Source organism: Ambystoma mexicanum, chromosome 4p, assembly GCF_040938575.1.
Source record: "Ambystoma mexicanum isolate Mex_15411 chromosome 4p, UKY_AmexF1_1, whole genome shotgun sequence".
Classification (NCBI taxonomy): domain Eukaryota; kingdom Metazoa; phylum Chordata; class Amphibia; order Caudata; family Ambystomatidae; genus Ambystoma; species Ambystoma mexicanum.
In genome coordinates this window covers 10,827,411-10,848,245 of record NC_090927.1, presented here as the reverse complement: position 1 = coordinate 10,848,245, position 20,835 = coordinate 10,827,411, and the positions used below count along the sequence as shown (strand labels likewise).

Sequence of the window (20,835 nt, the reverse complement as noted above, 5' to 3'; positions counted from 1 at the left end):
CTGCACAGCAGGGGCGCAGCCTGTGCGTCTCAGGGGGGCTGTGACTCGGGGGCACAGGCTGCAGAGCAGGGGCGCAGCCTGTGCGTCTCAGGGGGGCTGTGAGTCGGGGGCACAGGCTGCACAGCAGGGGTGCAGCCTGTGCGTCTCAGGGGGGCTGTGACTCGGGGGCACAGGCTGCACAGCAGGGGTGCAGCCTGTGCGTCTCAGGGGGGGCTGTGACACGGGGGCACAGGCTGCAGAGCAGGGGTGCAGCCTGTGCGTCTCAGGGGGGCTGTGACTCGGGGGCACAGGCTGCACAGCAGGGGTGCAGCCTGTGCGTCTCAGGGGGGGCTGTGACTCGGGGGCACCGGCTGCAGAGCAGGGGTGCAGCCTGTGCGTCTCAGGGGGCTGTGACTCGGGGGCACCGGCTGCAGAGCAGGGGTGCAGCCTGTGCGTCTCAGGGGGGCTGTGACTCGGGGGCACCGGCTGCACAGCAGGGGTGCAGCCTGTGCGTGTCAGGCTGTGTCAGGGGGCTGTGACTCGGGGGCACTGGCTGCACAGTCAGGGCTGCAGCCTGTGTGTCTCAGGGGGCTGTGACTCGGGGGCACTGGCTGCAGAGCAGGGGTGCAGCCTGTGCGTCTCAGGGGGGCTGTGACTCGGGGGCACTGGCTGCACAGCAGGGGTGCAGCCTGTGCGTGTCAGGCTGTGTCAGGGGGCTGTGACTCGGGGGCACTGGCTGCACAGCCAGGGCTGCAGCCTGTGTGTCTCAGGGGGCTGTGACTCGGGGGCACTGGCTGCAGAGCAGGGGTGCAGCCTGTGCGTCTCAGGGGGGCTGTGACTCGGGGGCACTGGCTGCACAGCAGGGGTGCAGCCTGTGCGTGTCAGGCTGTGTCAGGGGGCTGTGACTCGGGGGCACTGGCTGCACAGTCAGGGCTGCAGCCTGTGTGTCTCAGGGGGCTGTGACTCGGGGGCACTGGCTGCAGAGCAGGGGTGCAGCCTGTGCGTCTCAGGGGGGCTGTGACTCGGGGGCACTGGCTGCACAGCAGGGGTGCAGCCTGTGCGTGTCAGGCTGTGTCAGGGGGCTGTGACTCGGGGGCAGGGGTGCTTCTCAGGGGAGTGAGAGGCCGAGAGATCGAAGATTTGACTGGGAGGAAAGAAAATGCTCCTAGAAGCAAGTGCCTGATCCTTTGAAGTTGCAGGGCCCGAAAGCCCAGAGCCCACAGATAACATTTCGGGTGGCAAGGGGGGGCTGCTGGGGTTGTATGGTATTTGGCATCCCCCCCCCCCCACCCCCACACACAGATGACAGAATGAGAAGGGGCGGAGCTAGAGAAATCATCCCAGGCCAATCCCAGGAGCAGAGCTGGTGGAGGGCGGGGCCATCACGCTGCCGTATTTGCATATTTGCCTGTTGACGCTGTGTGATTGGCTGCAGCATCTGCGGGTAGGCGGGGCCTCCGCGTGAGGAGCACTGCGCGATGAAACTTTGCAGCGATAAAAGCGGGTGCGATCTTATTCCCCTGCCAGAGATCGAGCGCCTGGAAGCACCTTCACAAGTCCAGTTGAGCATCACACGCCCCGGGTCCCTGACACAGGCGGCTCAGCAGAGCTATCCAAGGACACCGCAGGTCTCCCTCCGTCCGGGAAGTGCAGGGTGTGATAAGGAGCGGCTGCAGACTTCACTCCGCAGGTTTGTCACGTTCATTCTTTCAGCACTTGCACAGGAGGGGGGAAGTGCATGGTGTGATAAGGAGAGGCTGCAGACTTCACTCCGCAGGTTTGGCACATTCATTCTTACGGCACTTGCACAGGAGGGGGGAAGTGGAGGGTGTGATAAGGAGCAGCTGCACACTTCACTCCGCAGGTTTGTCACGTTCATTCTTTCAGCACTTGCACAGGAGGGGGGAAGTGCAGGGTGTGATAAGGAGAGGCTGCAGACTTCACTCCGCAAGTTTGGAACGTTCATTCTTACGGCACTTGTACTGGAGGGGAGTGGGGTGTGTGATAAGGAGCGGCTGCTGACTTCACTCCGCAGGTTTGTCACATTCATTCTTACGGCACTTGCACAGGAGGGAGGAGGAGGGGAGTGGGGGGTGTGATAAGGAGCGGCTGCAGACTTCACTCCGCAGGTTTGGCACATTCATTCTTACGACACTTGCACAGGAGGGGGGAAGTGGAGGGTGTGATAAGGAGCGGCTGCAGACTTCACTCCGCAGGTTTGTCACGTTCACTCTTTCGGCACTTGCACAGGGGACGGGGGGTGGAGGGTGTGATAAGGAGCGGCTGCAGACTTCACTCCGCAGGTTTGTCACTCACGTTCATTCTTACGGCACTTGCAGGGGGGGGTGTAGGGTGTGATAAGGAGCGGCTGCAGACTTCACTCCGCAGGTTTGTCACGTTCACTCTTACGGCACTTGCACAGGGGGGGAGTGGAGGGTGTGATAAGGAGCGGCTGCAGACTTCACTCTGCAAGTTTGTCACATTCATTCTTTCAGCACTTGCACAGGGGGGGGAGTGGAGGGTGTGATAAGGAGCGGCTGCAGACTTCACTCTGCAAGTTTGTCACATTCATTCTTACGGCACTTGCACAGGGGTGGGGGGGTGGAGGGTGTGATAAGGAGCGGCTGCAGACTTCACTCCGCAGGTTTGTCACATTCATTCTTACGGCACTTGCACAGGGGGGGGAAGTGGAGGGTGTGATAAGGAGCGGCTGCAGACTTCACTCTGCAGGTTTGTCACGTTCACTCTTTCGGCACTTGCACAGGGGGTTGGGGGGTGTAGGGTGTGATAAGGAGCGGCTGCAGACTTCACTCTGCAGGTTTGTCACGTTCACTCTTTCAGAACTTGCACGGGGGGGGGTGGAGGGTGTGATAAGGAGCGGCTGCAGACTTCACTCTGCAAGTTTGTCACTTTCATTCTTACGGCACTTGCACAGGAGGGGGAAGTGGAGGGTGTGATAAGGGGCGGCTGCAGACATTTACTCCGCAGGTTTGTCACAATCACTCTTTCAGCACTTGCACAGGAGGGGGAGTGGAGGGTGTGATAAGGAGCGGCTGCAGACTTCGTTTGTCACGTTCACTTTTTCAGCACTTGCACAGGAGGGGGGAAGCGGAGGGTGTGATAAGGAGCGGCTGCAGACTTCACTCCAAAGGTTTGCCACATTCATTCTTACGGCACTTGCACAGGGGGGGGAGTGGAGGGTGTGATAAGGAGCGGCTGCAGACTTCACTCTGCAAGTTTGTCACGTTCATTCTTACGGCACTTGCACAGGAGGGGGAAGTGGAGGGTGTGATAAGGAGCGGCTGCAGACATTCACTCCGCAGGTTTGTCACGTTCACTCTTTCAGAACTTGCACAGGAGGGGGAGTGGAGGGTGTGATAAGGAGCGGCTGCAGACTTCACTCTGCAAGTTTGTCACGTTCACTCTTTCAGCACTTACAGGAGTGGGGAAGTGGAGGGTGTGATAAGGAGCGGCTGCAGACTTCACTCCGCAGGTTTGTCACATTCATTCTTACGGCACTTGCACAGGAGGGGGGAAGTGGAGGGTGTGATAAGGAGCGGCTGCGGACTTCACTCCGCAGGTTTGTCACATTCATTCTTACGGCACTTGCACAGGAGGGGGGAAGTGGTGGGTGTGATAAGGAGCGGCTGCAGACTTCACTTCGCAGGTTTGTCACATTCATTCTTACGGCACTTGCACAGGAGAGGGGAAGTGGAGGGTGTGATAAGGAGCGGCTGCAGACTTCACTCCAAAGGTTTGTCACATTCATTCTTACGGCACTTGCACAGGAGGGAGGAGGAGGGGAGTGGGGGGTGTGATAAGGAGCGGCTGCAGACTTCACTCCGCAGGTTTGTCACATTCATTCTTACGGCACTTGCACAGGAGGGGGAAGTGGAGGGTGTGATAAGGAGCGGCTGCAGACTTCACTCCGCAGGTTTGTCACATTCATTCTTACGGCACTTGGACAGGGGGGGAAGTGGAGGGTGTGATAAGGAGCGGCTGCAGACTTCACTCCGCAGGTTTGTCACATTCATTCTTACGGCACTTGCACAGGAGGGGGAAGTGGAGGGTGTGATAAGGAGCGGCTGCAGACTTCACTCTGCAGGTTTGTCACATTCACTCTTTCAGCACTTGCACAGGAGGGGGGAAGTGCAGGGTGTGATAAGGAGCGGCTGCAGACTTCACTCCAAAGGTTTGTCACATTCATTCTTACGCCACTTGCACAGGAGAGGGGAGTGGGGTGTGTGATAAGGGGCGGCTGCGGACTTCACTCTGCAGGTTTGTCACATTCATTCTTTCAGCACTTGCACAGGAGGGGGAGTGGAGGGTGTGATAAGGAGAGGCTGCAGACTTCACGCTGCAGGTTTGTCACATTCATTCTTACGGCACTTGCACAGGAGGGGGGAGATGGGTTGTGATAAGGGGCGGCTGCGGACTTCACTCTGCAGGTTTGTCACGTTCACTATTTCAGCACTTGCACAGGAGGGGGAGTGGAGGGTGTGATAAGGAGCGGCTGCAGACTTCACTCTGCAGGTTTGTCACATTCACTCTTTCAGCACTTGCACAGGAGGGGGAGTGGAGGGTGTGATAAGGAGCGGCTGCGGACTTCACTCTGCAGGTTTGTCACATTCATTCTTTCAGCACTTGCACAGGAGGGGGGTGGGGGGTGTGATAAGGAGCGGCTGCAGACTTCACTCTGCAAGTTTGTCACATTCACTCTTTCAGCACTTGCACAGGAGGGGGAGTGGAGGGTGTGATAAGGAGCGGCTGCAGACTTCACTCTGCAGGTTTGTCACATTCATTCTTTCAGCACTTGCACAGGGGGCGGGGGGGGGTGTAGGGTGTGATAAGGAGCGGCTGCAGACTTCACTCTGCAGGTTTGTCACATTCATTCTTACGGCACTTGCACAGGAGGGGGAAGTGGAGGGTGTGATAAGGAGCGGCTGCAGACCACTCCAAAGGTTTGCCACATTCACTCTTTCAGCACTTGCACAGGAGGGGGAAGTGGAGGGTGTGATAAGGAGCGGCTGCAGACCACTCCAAAGGTTTGCCACATTCACTCTTTCAGCACTTGCACAGGAGGGGGGTGGGGGGTGTGATAAGGAGCGGCTGCAGACTTCACTCTGCAAGTTTGTCACATTCACTCTTTCAGCACTTGCACAGGGGGGGGAGTGGAGGGTGTGATAAGGAGCGGCTGCAGACTTCACTCTGCAGGTTTGTCACATTCATTCTTTCAGCACTTGCACAGGGGGCAGGGGGGGGTGTAGGGTGTGATAAGGAGCGGCTGCAGACTTCACTCTGCAGGTTTGTCACATTCATTCTTACGGCACTTGCACAGGAGGGGGAAGTGGAGGGTGTGATAAGGAGCGGCTGCAGACCACTCCAAAGGTTTGCCACATTCACTCTTTCAGCACTTGCACAGGAGGGGGAAGTGGAGGGTGTGATAAGGAGCGGCTGCAGACCACTCCAAAGGTTTGCCACATTCACTCTTTCAGCACTTGCACAGGAGGGGGAAGTGGAGGGTGTGATAAGGAGCGGCTGCAGACTTCACTCTGCAAGTTTGTCACATTCATTCTTTCAGCACTTGCACAGGGGGGGGAGTGGAGGGTGTGATAAGGAGCGGCTGCAGACTTCACTCTGCAAGTTTGTCACATTCATTCTTACGGCACTTGCACAGGGGTGGGGGGGTGGAGGGTGTGATAAGGAGCGGCTGCAGACTTCACTCCGCAGGTTTGTCACATTCATTCTTACGGCACTTGCACAGGGGGGGGGAAGTGGAGGGTGTGATAAGGAGCGGCTGCAGACTTCACTCCGCAGGTTTGTCACGTTCACTCTTTCGGCACTTGCACAGGGGGGTGGGGGGTGTAGGGTGTGATAAGGAGCGGCTGCAGACTTCACTCTGCAGGTTTGTCACGTTCACTCTTTCAGAACTTGCACGGGGGGGTGGAGGGTGTGATAAGGAGCGGCTGCAGACTTCACTCTGCAAGTTTGTCACGTTCATTCTTACGGCACTTGCACAGGAGGGGGAAGTGGAGGGTGTGATAAGGGGCGGCTGCAGACATTTACTCCGCAGGTTTGTCACAATCACTCTTTCAGCACTTGCACAGGAGGGGGAGTGGAGGGTGTGATAAGGAGCGGCTGCAGACTTCGTTTGTCACGTTCACTTTTTCAGCACTTGCACAGGAGGGGGGAAGCGGAGGGTGTGATAAGGAGCGGCTGCAGACTTCACTCCAAAGGTTTGCCACATTCATTCTTACGGCACTTGCACAGGGGGGGGAGTGGAGGGTGTGATAAGGAGCGGCTGCAGACTTCACTCTGCAAGTTTGTCACGTTCATTCTTACGGCACTTGCACAGGAGGGGGAAGTGGAGGGTGTGATAAGGAGCGGCTGCAGACATTCACTCCGCAGGTTTGTCACGTTCACTCTTTCAGAACTTGCACAGGAGGGGGAGTGGAGGGTGTGATAAGGAGCGGCTGCAGACTTCACTCTGCAAGTTTGTCACGTTCACTCTTTCAGCACTTACAGGAGTGGGGAAGTGGAGGGTGTGATAAGGAGCGGCTGCAGACTTCACTCCGCAGGTTTGTCACATTCATTCTTACGGCACTTGCACAGGAGGGGGGAAGTGGAGGGTGTGATAAGGAGCGGCTGCGGACTTCACTCCTCAGGTTTGTCACATTCATTCTTACGGCACTTGCACAGGAGGGGGGAAGTGGAGGGTGTGATAAGGAGTGGCTGCAGACTTCACTTCGCAGGTTTGTCACATTCATTCTTACGGCACTTGCACAGGAGAGGGGAAGTGGAGGGTGTGATAAGGAGCGGCTGCAGACTTCACTCCAAAGGTTTGTCACATTCATTCTTACGGCACTTGCACAGGAGGGAGGAGGAGGGGAGTGGGGGGTGTGATAAGGAGCGGCTGCAGACTTCACTCCGCAGGTTTGTCACATTCATTCTTACGGCACTTGCACAGGAGGGGGGAAGTGGAGGGTGTGATAAGGAGCGGCTGCAGACTTCACTCCGCAGGTTTGTCACATTCATTCTTACGGCACTTGGACAGGGGGGGAAGTGGAGGGTGTGATAAGGAGCGGCTGCAGACTTCACTCCGCAGGTTTGTCACATTCATTCTTACGGCACTTGCACAGGAGGGGGAAGTGGAGGGTGTGATAAGGAGCGGCTGCAGACTTCACTCTGCAGGTTTGTCACATTCACTCTTTCAGCACTTGCACAGGAGGGGGGAAGTGCAGGGTGTAATAAGGAGCGGCTGCAGACTTCACTCCAAAGGTTTGTCACATTCATTCTTACGCCACTTGCACAGGAGAGGGGAGTGGGGTGTGTGATAAGGGGCGGCTGCGGACTTCACTCTGCAGGTTTGTCACATTCATTCTTTCAGCACTTGCACAGGAGGGGGAGTGGAGGGTGTGATAAGGAGAGGCTGCAGACTTCACTCTGCAGGTTTGTCACATTCATTCTTACGGCACTTGCACAGGAGGGGGGAGATGGGTTGTGATAAGGGGCGGCTGCGGACTTCACTCTGCAGGTTTGTCACGTTCACTATTTCAGCACTTGCACAGGAGGGGGAGTGGAGGGTGTGATAAGGAGCGGCTGCAGACTTCACTCTGCAGGTTTGTCACATTCACTCTTTCAGCACTTGCACAGGAGGGGGAGTGGAGGGTGTGATAAGGAGCGGCTGCGGACTTCACTCTGCAGGTTTGTCACATTCATTCTTTCAGCACTTGCACAGGAGGGGGGTGGGGGGTGTGATAAAGAGCGGCTGCAGACTTCACTCTGCAAGTTTGTCACATTCACTCTTTCAGCACTTGCGCAGGAGGGGGAGTGGAGGGTGTGATAAGGAGCGGCTGCAGACTTCACTCTGCAGGTTTGTCACATTCATTCTTTCAGCACTTGCACAGGGGGGGGTGTAGGGTGTGATAAGGAGCGGCTGCAGACTTCACTCTGCAGGTTTGTCACATTCATTCTTACGGCACTTGCACAGGAGGGGGAAGTGGAGGGTGTGATAAGGAGCGGCTGCAGACTTCACTCTGCAAGTTTGTCACATTCACTCTTTCAGCACTTGCACAGGAGGGGGAGTGGAGGGTGTGATAAGGAGCGGCTGCAGACTTCACTCTGCAGGTTTGTCACATTCATTCTTTCAGCACTTGCACAGGGGGCAGGGGGGGGTGTAGGGTGTGATAAGGAGCGGCTGCAGACTTCACTCTGCAGGTTTGTCACATTCATTCTTACGGCACTTGCACAGGAGGGGGAAGTGGAGGGTGTGATAAGGAGCGGCTGCAGACCACTCCAAAGGTTTGCCACATTCACGCTTTCAGCACTTGCACAGGAGGGGGAAGTGGAGGGTGTAATAAGGAGCGGCTGCAGACCACTCCAAAGGTTTGCCACATTCACTCTTTCAGCACTTGCACAGGAGGGGGAAGTGGAGGGTGTGATAAGGAGCGGCTGCAGACTTCACTCTGCAAGTTTGTCACATTCATTCTTTCAGCACTTGCACAGGGGGGGGAGTGGAGGGTGTGATAAGGAGCGGCTGCAGACTTCACTCTGCAAGTTTGTCACATTCATTCTTACGGCACTTGCACAGGGGTGGGGGGGTGGAGGGTGTGATAAGGAGCGGCTGCAGACTTCACTTCGCAGGTTTGTCACATTCATTCTTACGGCACTTGCACAGGGGGGGGGGAAATGGAGGGTGTGATAAGGAGCGGCTGCAGACTTCACTCCGCAGGTTTGTCACGTTCACTCTTTCGGCACTTGCACAGGGGGGTGGGGGGTGTAGGGTGTGATAAGGAGCGGCTGCAGACTTCACTCTGCAGGTTTGTCACGTTCACTCTTTCAGAACTTGCACGGGGGGGTGGAGGGTGTGATAAGGAGCGGCTGCAGACTTCACTCTGCAAGTTTGTCACGTTCATTCTTACGGCACTTGCACAGGAGGGGGAAGTGGAGGGTGTGATAAGGGGCGGCTGCAGACATTTACTCCGCAGGTTTGTCACAATCACTCTTTCAGCACTTGCACAGGAGGGGGAGTGGAGGGTGTGATAAGGAGCGGCTGCAGACTTCGTTTGTCACGTTCACTTTTTCAGCACTTGCACAGGAGGGGGGAAGCGGAGGGTGTGATAAGGAGCGGCTGCAGACTTCACTCCAAAGGTTTGCCACATTCATTCTTACGGCACTTGCACAGGGGGGGGAGTGGAGGGTGTGATAAGGAGCGGCTGCAGACTTCACTCTGCAAGTTTGTCACGTTCATTCTTACGGCACTTGCACAGGAGGGGGAAGTGGAGGGTGTGATAAGGAGCGGCTGCAGACATTCACTCCGCAGGTTTGTCACGTTCACTCTTTCAGAACTTGCACAGGAGGGGGAGTGGAGGGTGTGATAAGGAGCGGCTGCAGACTTCACTCTGCAAGTTTGTCACGTTCACTCTTTCAGCACTTACAGGAGTGGGGAAGTGGAGGGTGTGATAAGGAGCGGCTGCAGACTTCACTCCGCAGGTTTGTCACATTCATTCTTACGGCACTTGCACAGGAGGGGGGAAGTGGAGGGTGTGATAAGGAGCGGCTGCGGACTTCACTCCGCAGGTTTGTCACATTCATTCTTACGGCACTTGCACAGGAGGGGGGAAGTGGAGGGTGTGATAAGGAGTGGCTGCAGACTTCACTTCGCAGGTTTGTCACATTCATTCTTACGGCACTTGCACAGGAGAGGGGAAGTGGAGGGTGTGATAAGGAGCGGCTGCAGACTTCACTCCAAAGGTTTGTCACATTCATTCTTACGGCACTTGCACAGGAGGGAGGAGGAGGGGAGTGGGGGTGTGATAAGGAGCGGCTGCAGACTTCACTCCGCAGGTTTGTCACATTCATTCTTACGGCACTTGCACAGGAGGGGGGAAGTGGAGGGTGTGATAAGGAGCGGCTGCAGACTTCACTCCGCAGGTTTGTCACATTCATTCTTACGGCACTTGGACAGGGGGGGAAGTGGAGGGTGTGATAAGGAGCGGCTGCAGACTTCACTCCGCAGGTTTGTCACATTCATTCTTACGGCACTTGCACAGGAGGGGGAAGTGGAGGGTGTGATAAGGAGCGGCTGCAGACTTCACTCTGCAGGTTTGTCACATTCACTCTTTCAGCACTTGCACAGGAGGGGGGAAGTGCAGGGTGTAATAAGGAGCGGCTGCAGACTTCACTCCAAAGGTTTGTCACATTCATTCTTACGCCACTTGCACAGGAGAGGGGAGTGGGGTGTGTGATAAGGGGCGGCTGCGGACTTCACTCTGCAGGTTTGTCACATTCATTCTTTCAGCACTTGCACAGGAGGGGGAGTGGAGGGTGTGATAAGGAGAGGCTGCAGACTTCACTCTGCAGGTTTGTCACATTCATTCTTACGGCACTTGCACAGGAGGGGGGAGATGGGTTGTGATAAGGGGCGGCTGCGGACTTCACTCTGCAGGTTTGTCACGTTCACTATTTCAGCACTTGCACAGGAGGGGGAGTGGAGGGTGTGATAAGGAGCGGCTGCAGACTTCACTCTGCAGGTTTGTCACATTCACTCTTTCAGCACTTGCACAGGAGGGGGAGTGGAGGGTGTGATAAGGAGCGGCTGCGGACTTCACTCTGCAGGTTTGTCACATTCATTCTTTCAGCACTTGCACAGGAGGGGGGTGGGGGGTGTGATAAGGAGCGGCTGCAGACTTCACTCTGCAAGTTTGTCACATTCACTCTTTCAGCACTTGCACAGGAGGGGGAGTGGAGGGTGTGATAAGGAGCGGCTGCAGACTTCACTCTGCAGGTTTGTCACATTCATTCTTTCAGCACTTGCACAGGGGGGGGGTGTAGGGTGTGATAAGGAGCGGCTGCAGACTTCACTCTGCAGGTTTGTCACATTCATTCTTACGGCACTTGCACAGGAGGGGGAAGTGGAGGGTGTGATAAGGAGCGGCTGCAGACCACTCCAAAGGTTTGCCACATTCACTCTTTCAGCACTTGCAAAGGAGGGGGAAGTGGAGGGTGTGATAAGGAGCGGCTGCAGACCACTCCAAAGGTTTGCCACATTCACTCTTTCAGCACTTGCACAGGAGGGGGGAAGTGGAGGGTGTGATAAGGAGCGGCTGCAGACCACTCCAAATGTTTGCCACATTCACTCTTTCAGCACTTGCACAGGAGAGGGAAGTGGAGGGTGTGATAAGGAGCGGCTGCAGACTTCACTCCAAAGGTTTGCCACATTCACTCTTTCAGCACTTGCACAGGAGGGGGGAAGTGCAGGGTGTGATAAGGAGCGGCTGCAGACTTCACTCCGCAGGTTTGTCACATTCATTCTTACGGCACTTGCACAGGAGGGGGAGTGGGGGGTGTGATAAGGAGCGGCTGCAGACTTCACTCTGCAAGTTTGTCACATTCACTCTTTCAGCACTTGCACAGGAGGGGGAAGTGGAGGGTGTGATAAGGAGCGGCTGCAGACTTCACTCCAAAGGTTTGCCACATTCACTCTTTCAGCACTTGCACAGGAGGGGGGAAGTGCAGGGTGTGATAAGGAGCGGCTGCAGACTTCACTCCGCAGGTTTGTCACATTCATTCTTACGGCACTTGCACAGGAGGGGGAGTGGGGGGTGTGATAAGGAGCGGCTGCAGACTTCACTCTGCCGGTTTGTCACATTCATTCTTACGGCACTTGCACAGGGGGGGGGTGGAGGGTGTGATAAGCAGCGGCTGCAGACTTCACTCTGCAAGTTTGTCACATTCACTCGTTCAGCACTTGCACAGGAGGGAGGTGGATAGGGTGAGAAGGAGAGGCTGCAGACTTCACTCTGCAAGTTTGTCACATTCACTCTTTCAGCACTTGCACAGGGGTGGGGGGGTGGAGGGTGTGATAAGGAGCGGCTGCAGACTTCACTCTGCAGGTTTGTCACATTCATTCTTTCAGCACTTGCACAGGAGGGGGGTGGATGGTGTGATAAGGAGAGGCTGCAGACTTCACTCTGCAAGTTTGTCACATTCACTCTTTCAGCACTTGCACAGGAGGGGGAGTGGAGGGTGTGATGAGGAGCGGCTGCAGACTTCACTCCAAAGGTTTGCCACATTCACTCTTTCAGCACTTGCACAGGAGGGGGGAAGTGCAGGGTGTGATAAGGAGCGGCTGCAGACTTCACTCCGCAGGTTTGTCACATTCATTCTTACGGCACTTGCACAGGAGGGGGAGTGGAGGGTGTGATAAGGAGCGGCTGCAGACTTCACTCTGCAGGTTTGTCACATTCATTCTTTCAGCACTTGCACAGGAGGGGGAGTGGAGGGTGTGATAAGGAGCGGCTGCAGACTTCACTCCAAAGGTTTGTCACGTTCACGCTTTCAGCACTTGCACATGAGGGGGCTTGGCAGGGATGGGGAGGGGCTTTGCACGGTGAGAGATTGGATACTGCCAGGTTACCATTTGCTTAAATTCCAATTGATGATGTAACTTTGCTGCCAATTAACATTGGGGCTCATGTGGGCAAGTTTTGTACCCGAAAATGAAGTGTCTCCAAACCACGTACAACACGTGCGCCCAGTGGTCGCCTTTTAGTCAAAATACAATCGGAATGTTTGGATTTGTAAACCACAACCTACATACAAGCCCCAGAACTCCACGCGCTGCCTCCTGACAGCCAGGACTGTGCCACACAGGCAGGTGCCACTTGGAAGCTATGCTTTACATGCCCAGGTATTGCCAGGCTCTGAACATGTGCACCTTTCACATATGGACAGTAACAGAACTTCAACAGCACATGGTAACATGTTGCCCCTTCTCAGCAGGAAGCAGGTGCACTGGCACAGAGAGGATACAGCACTTGGTAACATATTGCCCCTTCTCAGCAGGAAGCAGGTGCACTGCCAGAGTGAGTACACAGCACTTGGTAACATATTGCCCCTTCTCAGCAGGAAGCAGGTGCACTGGCACAGTGAGGACACAGCACTTGGTAACATATTGCCCCTTCTCAGCAGGAAGCAGGTGCACTGGCACAGTGAGGACACAGTATTGGTAACATATTGCCCCTTCTCAGCAGGAAGCGGGTGCACTGGCACAGTGAGTACACAGCACTTGGCAACATATTGCCCCTTCTCAGCAGGAAGCAGGTGCACTAGCACAGTGAGGACACAGCACTTGGTAACATATTGCCCCTTCTCAGCAGGAAGCAGGTGCACTGTCACAGTGAGGACACAGCACTTGGTAACATATTGCCCCTTCTCAGCAGGAAGCAGGTGCACTGGCACAGTGAGGACACAGCACTTGGTAACCTATTGCCCCTTCTCAGCAGGAAGCAGGTGCACTGTCACAGTGAGGACACAGCACTTGGTAACATATTGCCCCTTCTCAGCAGGAAGCAGGTGCACTGGCACAGTGAGGTCACAGCACTCGGTAACATATTGCCCCTTCTCAGCAGGAAGCAGGTGCACTGTCACAGTGAGGACACAGCACTCAGTAACATATTGCCCCTTCTCAGCAGGAGGCAGGTACACTGGCACAGTGAGGACACAGTATTGGTAACATATTGCCCCTTCTCAGCAGGAAGCAGGTGCACTGGCACAGTGAGGACACATCACTTGGTAACATATTGCCCCTTCTCAGCAGGAAGCGGGTGCACTGGCACAGTGAGGACACAGCACTTGGTAACATATTGCCCCTTCTCAGCAGGAAGCGGGTGCACTGGCACAGTGAGGACACAGCAATTGGTAACATATTGCCCCTTCTCAGCAGGAAGCAGGTGCACTGGCAGAGTGAGGACACAGCACTTGGTAACATATTGCCCCTTCTCAGCAGGACACAGGTGCACTGGCACAGTGAGGACACAGCACTAGGTAACATGTTGCCCCTTCTCAGCAGGAAGCAGGTGCACTGGCACAGTGAGGACACAGCACATGGTAACATATTGCCCCTTCTCAGCAGGAAGCAGCTGCACTGGCACAGTGAGGACACTGCACTTGGCAACATATTGCCCCTTCTCAGCAGGAAGCAGCTGCACTGGCACAGTGAGGACACAGCACTTGGTAACATATTGCCCCTTCTCAGCAGGAAGCAGCTGCACTGGCACAGTGAGGACACTGCACTTGGCAACATATTGCCCCTTCTCAGCAGGAAGCAGCTGCACTGGCACAGTGAGGACACTGCACTTTGCAACATATTGCCCCTTCTCAGCAGGTAGCGGGTGCACTGGCACAATGAGGACACAGCACTTGGTAACATATTGCCCCTTCTCAGCAGGAAGCCGGTGCACTGGCACAGTGAGGACACAGCACTTGGTAACATATTGCCCCTTCTCAGCAGGAAGCGGGTGCACTACCACAGTGAGGACACATCACTTGGTAACATATTGCCCCTTCTCAGCAGGTAGCGGGTGCACTGGTACAGTGAGGATAAAGCACATGGTAACATGTTGCCCCTTCGAAGCAGGTGCACTGGCACAGTGAGGACACAGCACTTGGTAACATATTGCCCCTTCCCAGCAGGAAGCAGGTGCACTGGCACAGTGAGGACACAGCAATTGGTAACATATTGCCCCTTCTCAGCAGGAAGCAGGTGCACTGGCAGAGTGAGGACACAGCACTTGGTAACATATTGCCCCTTCTCAGCAGGACACAGGTGCACTGGCACAGTGAGGACACAGCACTAGGTAACATGTTGCCCCTTCTCAGCAGGAAGCAGGTGCACTGGCACAGTGAGGACACAGCACATGGTAACATATTGCCCCTTCTCAGCAGGAAGCAGCTGCACTGGCACAGTGAGGACACTGCACTTGGCAACATATTGCCCCTTCTCAGCAGGAAGCAGCTGCACTGGCACAGTGAGGACACAGCACTTGGTAACATATTGCCCCTTCTCAGCAGGAAGCAGCTGCACTGGCACAGTGAGGACACTGCACTTGGCAACATATTGCCCCTTCTCAGCAGGAAGCAGCTGCACTGGCACAGTGAGGACACTGCACTTTGCAACATATTGCCCCTTCTCAGCAGGTAGCGGGTGCACTGGCACAATGAGGACACAGCACTTGGTAACATATTGCCCCTTCTCAGCAGGAAGCCGGTGCACTGGCACAGTGAGGACACAGCACTTGGTAACATATTGCCCCTTCTCAGCAGGAAGCGGGTGCACTACCACAGTGAGGACACATCACTTGGTAACATATTGCCCCTTCTCAGCAGGTAGCGGGTGCACTGGTACAGTGAGGATAAAGCACATGGTAACATGTTGCCCCTTCGAAGCAGGTGCACTGGCACAGTGAGGACACAGCACTTGGTAACATATTGCCCCTTCCCAGCAGGAAGCAGGTGCACTGGCACAGTGAGGACACAGCACTTGGTAACATGTTGCCCCTTCTCAGCAGGAAGCAGGTGCACTGGCAGAGTGAGGACACAGCACTTGGTAACATATTGCCCCTTCTCAGCAGGAAGCAGGTGCACTGGCACAGTGAGGACACAGCACTTGGTAACATATTGCCCCTTCTCAGCAGGAAGCAGGTGCACTGGCACAGTGAGGACACAGCACTTGGTAACATATTGCCCCTTCTCAGCAGGAAGCAGGTGCACTGGCACAGTGAGGACACATCACTTGGTAACATATTGCCCCTTCTCAGCAGGAAGCGGGTGCACTGGCACAGTGAGGACACATCACATGGTAACATGTTGCCCCTTCTCAGCAGGAAGCAGGTGCACTGGTAGAGTGAGGACACATCACTTGGTAACATATTGCCCCTTCTCAGCAGGAAGCAGGTGCACTGGCACAGTGAGGACACAGTACTGGGTAACATATTCCCCGTCCTCAGCAGGAAGCGGGTACACTGGCACAGTGAGGAAACATCACTTGGTAACATATTGCCCCTTCTCAGCAGGAAGCGGGTGCACTGGCACAGTGAGGACACATCACTTGGTAACATATTGCCCCTTCTCAGCAGGAAGCGGGTGCACTGGCACAGTGAGGACACAGTACTGTGTAACATATTGCCCCTTCTCAGCAGGAAGCAGGTACACTGGCACAGTGAGGACACAACACTTGGTAACATATTGCCCCTTCTCAGCAGGAAGCAGGTGCACTGGCACAGTGAGGCTGCAGCACTTGGTAACATATTGCCCCTTCTCAGCAGGAAGCAGGTGCACTGGCACAGTGAGGTCACAGCACTCGGTAACATATTGCCCCTTCTCAGCAGGAAGCGGGTGCACTGGCACAGTGAGGACACAGCACTGGGTAACATATTGCCCCTTCTCAGCAGGAAGCAGGTGCACTGGTAGAGTGAGGACATAGCACTTGGTAACATATTGCCCCTTCTCAGCAGGAAGCAGGTGCACTGGCACAGTGAGGACATAGCACTTGGTAACATATTGCCCCTCCTCAGCAGGTAGCAGGTGCACTGGCACAGTGAGGACACAGCACTTGGTAACATATTGCCCTTCTCAGCAGGAAGCAACTGCACTGGCACAGAGAGGTCACAGCACTTGGTAACATATTGCCCCTTCTCAGCAGGAAGCAGGTGCACTGGCACAGTGAGAACACAGCACTAGGTTACATATTGCCCATTCGCAGCAGGAAGCAGGTGCACTGGCACAGTGAGGACACAGCACTTGGTAACATATTGCCCCTTCTCAGCAGGAAGCAGGTGCACTGGCACAGTGAGGACACAGCACTTGGTAACATATTGCCCCTTCTCAGCAGGAAGCAGGTGCACTGCCACAGTGAGGACACAGCACTTGGTAACATATTGCCCCTTCTCAGCAGGAAGCGGGTGCACTGACACAGTGAGGACACAGCACTTGGTAACATATTGCCCCTTCTCAGCAGGTAGCGGGTGCACTGGCACACTGAGGACACAGCACTTGGTAACATATTGCCCCTTCTCAGCAGGAAGCAGGTGCACTGGCACACTGAGGACACAGCACTTGGTAACATATTGCCCCTTCTCAGCAGGAAGCAGGTGCACTGGCACAGTGAGGACACAGCACTTGGTAACATATTGCCCCTTCTCAGCAGGTAGCAGGTGCACTGGCACAGTGAGGACACAGCACTTGGTAACATATTGCCCCTTCTCAGCAGGTAGCAGGTGCACTGCCACAGTGAGGACACAGCACTTGGTAACATATTGCCCTTCTCAGCAGGAAGCAACTGCACTGGCACAGAGAGGTCACAGCACTTGGTAACATATTGCCCCTTCTCAGCAGGAAGCAGGTGCACTGGCACAGTGAGAACACAGCACTAGGTTACATATTGCCCCTTCTCAGCAGGAAGCAGGTGCACTGGCACAGTGAGGACACAGCACTTGGTAACATATTGCCCCTTCTCAGCAGGAAGCAGGTGCACTGGCACAGTGAGGACACAGCACTTGGTAACATATTGCCCCTTCTCAGCAGGAAGCAGGTGCACTGGCACAGTGAGGACACAGCACTTGGTAACATATTGCCCCTTCTCAGCAGGTAGCAGGTGCACTGGCACAGTGAGGACACAGCACTTGGTAACATATTGCCCCTTCTCAGCAGGTAGCAGGTGCACTGCCACAGTGAGGACACAGCACTTGGTAACATATTGCCCTTCTCAGCAGGAAGCAACTGCACTGGCACAGAGAGGTCACAGCACTTGGTAACATATTGCCCCTTCTCAGCAGGAAGCAGGTGCACTGGCACAGTGAGAACACAGCACTAGGTTACATATTGCCCCTTCTCAGCAGGAAGCAGGTGCACTGGCACAGTGAGGACACAGCACTTGGTAACATATTGCCCCTTCTCAGCAGGAAGCAGGTGCACTGGCACAGTGAGGACACAGCACTTGGTAACATATTGCCCCTTCTCAGCAGGAAGCGGGTGCACTGCCACAGTGAGGACACAGCACTTGGTAACATATTGCCCCTTCTCAGCAGGAAGCGGGTGCACTGACACAGTGAGGACACAGCACTTGGTAACATATTGCCCCTTCTCAGCAGGTAGCGGGTGCACTGGCACACTGAGGACACAGCACTTGGTAACATATTGCCCCTTCTCAGCAGGAAGCAGGTGCACTGGCACACTGAGGACACAGCACTTGGTAACATATTGCCCCTTCTCAGCAGGAAGCAGGTGCACTGGCACAGTGAGGACACAGCACTTGGTAACATATTGCCCCTTCTCAGCAGGAAGCAGGTGCACTGGCACAGTGAGGACACAGCACTTGGTAACATATTGCCCTTTCTCAGCAGGAAGCAGGTGCACTGGCACAGTGAGGACACAGCACTTGGTAACATATTGCCCCTTCTCAGCAGGAAGCAGGTGCACTGGCACAGTGAGGACACAGCACTTGGTAACATATTGCCCCTTCTCAGCAGGAAGCAGGTGCACTGGCACAGTGAGGACACAGCACTTGGTAACATATTGACCCTTCCCAGCAGGAAGCAGGTACACTGGCACAGTGAGGACACATCACTTGGTAACATATTGCCCCTTCTCAGCAGGAAGCAGTTGCACTGGCACAGTGAGGACACAGCACTTGGTAACATATTGCCCCTTCTCAGCAGGAAGCAGGTGCACTGGCACAGTGAGGACACAGCACTTGGTAACATATTGCCCCTTCTCAGCAGGAAGCAGGTGCACTGGCACAGTCAGGACACAGCACTTGGTAACATATTGACCCTTCCCAGCAGGAAGCAGGTACACTGGCACAGTGAGGACACATCACTTGGTAACATATTGCCCCTTCTCAACAGGAAGCAGTTGCACTGGCACAGTGAGGACACAGCACTTGGTAACATATTGTCTCTTCTCAGCAGGAAGCAGGTGCACTGGCACAATAAGGACACAACACTTGGTAACATATTGCCCCTACTCAGCAGGACACAGGTGCACTGGCACAGTGAGGACACAGTATTGGTAACATGTTGCCCCTTCTCAGCAGGAAGCAGGTGCACTGGCAGAGTGAGGACACAGCACTTGGTAACATATTGCCCCTTCTCAGCAGGAAGCAGGTGCACTGGCACAGTGAGGACACAGCACTTGGTAACATATTGCCACTTCTCAGCAGGAAGCAGGTGCACTGGCACAGTGAGGACACATCACTTGGTAACATATTGCCCCTTCTCAGCAGGAAGCGGGTGCACTGGCACAGTGAGGACACATCACTTGGTAACATATTGCCCCTTCTCAGCAGGAGGCAGGTGCACTGGCACAGTGAGGACACAGTATTGGTAACATGTTGCCCCTTCTCAGCAGGAAGCAGGTGCACTGGCACAGTGAGGACACAGCACTTGGTAACATATTGCCCCTTCTCAGCAGGTAGCAGGTGCACTGGCACAGTGAGGACACAGCACTTGGTAACATATTGCCCCTTCTCAGCAGGTAGCAGGTGCACTGCCACAGTGAGGACACAGCACTTGGTAACATATTGCCCTTCTCAGCAGGAAGCAACTGCACTGGCACAGAGAGGTCACAGCACTTGGTAACATATTGCCCCTTCTCAGCAGGAAGCAGGTGCACTGGCACAGTGAGAACACAGCACTAGGTTACATATTGCCCCATCTCAGCAGGAAGCAGGTGCACTGGCACAGTGAGGACACAGCACTTGGTAACATATTGCCCCTTCTCAGCAGGAAGCAGGTGCACTGGCACAGTGAGGACACAGCACTTGGTAACATATTGCCCCTTCTCAGCAGGAAGCGGGTGCACTGCCACAGTGAGGACACAGCACTTGGTAACATATTGCCCCTTCTCAGCAGGAAGCGGGTGCACTGACACAGTGAGGACACAGCACTTGGTAACATATTGCCCCTTCTCAGCAGGTAGCGGGTGCACTGGCACACTGAGGACACAGCACTTGGTAACATATTGCCCCTTCTCAGCAGGAAGCAGGTGCACTGGCACACTGAGGACACAGCACTTGGTAACATATTGCCCCTTCTCAGCAGGAAGCAGGTGCACTGGCACAGTGAGGACACAGCACTTGGTAACATATTGCCCCTTCTCAGCAGGAAGCAGGTGCACTGGCACAGTGAGGACACAGCACTTGGTAACATATTGCCCTTTCTCAGCAGGAAGCAGGTGCACTGGCACAGTGAGGACACAGCACTTGGTAACATATTGCCCCTTCTCAGCAGGAAGCAGGTGCACTGGCACAGTGAGGACACAGCACTTGGTAACATATTGCCCCTTCTCAGCAGGAAGCAGGTGCACTGGCACAGTGAGGACACAGCACTTGGTAACATATTGACCCTTCCCAGCAGGAAGCAGGTACACTGGCACAGTGAGGACACATCACTTGGTAACATATTGCCCCTTCTCAGCAGGAAGCAGTTGCACTGGCACAGTGAGGACACAGCACTTGGTAACATATTGCCCCTTCTCAGCAGGAAGCAGGTGCACTGGCACAGTGAGGACACAGCACTTGGTAACATATTGCCCCTTCTCAGCAGGAAGCAGGTGCACTGGCACAGTCAGGACACAGCACTTGGTAACATATTGACCCTTCCCAGCAGGAAGCAGGTACACTGGCACAGTGAGGACACATCACTTGGTAACATATTGCCCCTTCTCAGCAGGAAGCAGTTGCACTGGCACAGTGAGGACACAGCACTTGGTAACATATTGTCTCTTCTCAGCAGGAAGCAGGTGCACTGGCACAATAAGGACACAACACTTGGTAACATATTGCCCCTACTCAGCAGGACACAGGTGCACTGGCACAGTGAGGACACAGTATTGGTAACATGTTGCCCCTTCTCAGCAGGAAGCAGGTGCACTGGCAGAGTGAGGACACAGCACTTGGTAACATATTGCCCCTTCTCAGCAGGAAGCAGGTGCACTGGCACAGTGAGGACACAGCACTTGGTAACATATTGCCACTTCTCAGCAGGAAGCAGGTGCACTGGCACAGTGAGGACACAT

At 55.0% G+C, this 20,835-nt stretch overlaps 1 protein-coding gene across 1 annotated transcript in view; it reads left to right on the top strand.

Moving 5' to 3' along the window:
- The first annotated feature begins 1,491 nt into the window (after window positions 1-1,491).
- Window positions 1,492-20,835, top strand: part of LOC138452918 (NACHT, LRR and PYD domains-containing protein 12-like) — a 2,075,892-nt gene continuing 2,056,548 nt past the window's right edge. The window contains exon 1 of the mRNA XM_069605266.1: window positions 1,492-1,669. The gene's annotated coding sequence lies outside the window, so the exon portion shown is untranslated. The remainder of the gene's footprint in view (window positions 1,670-20,835) is intronic.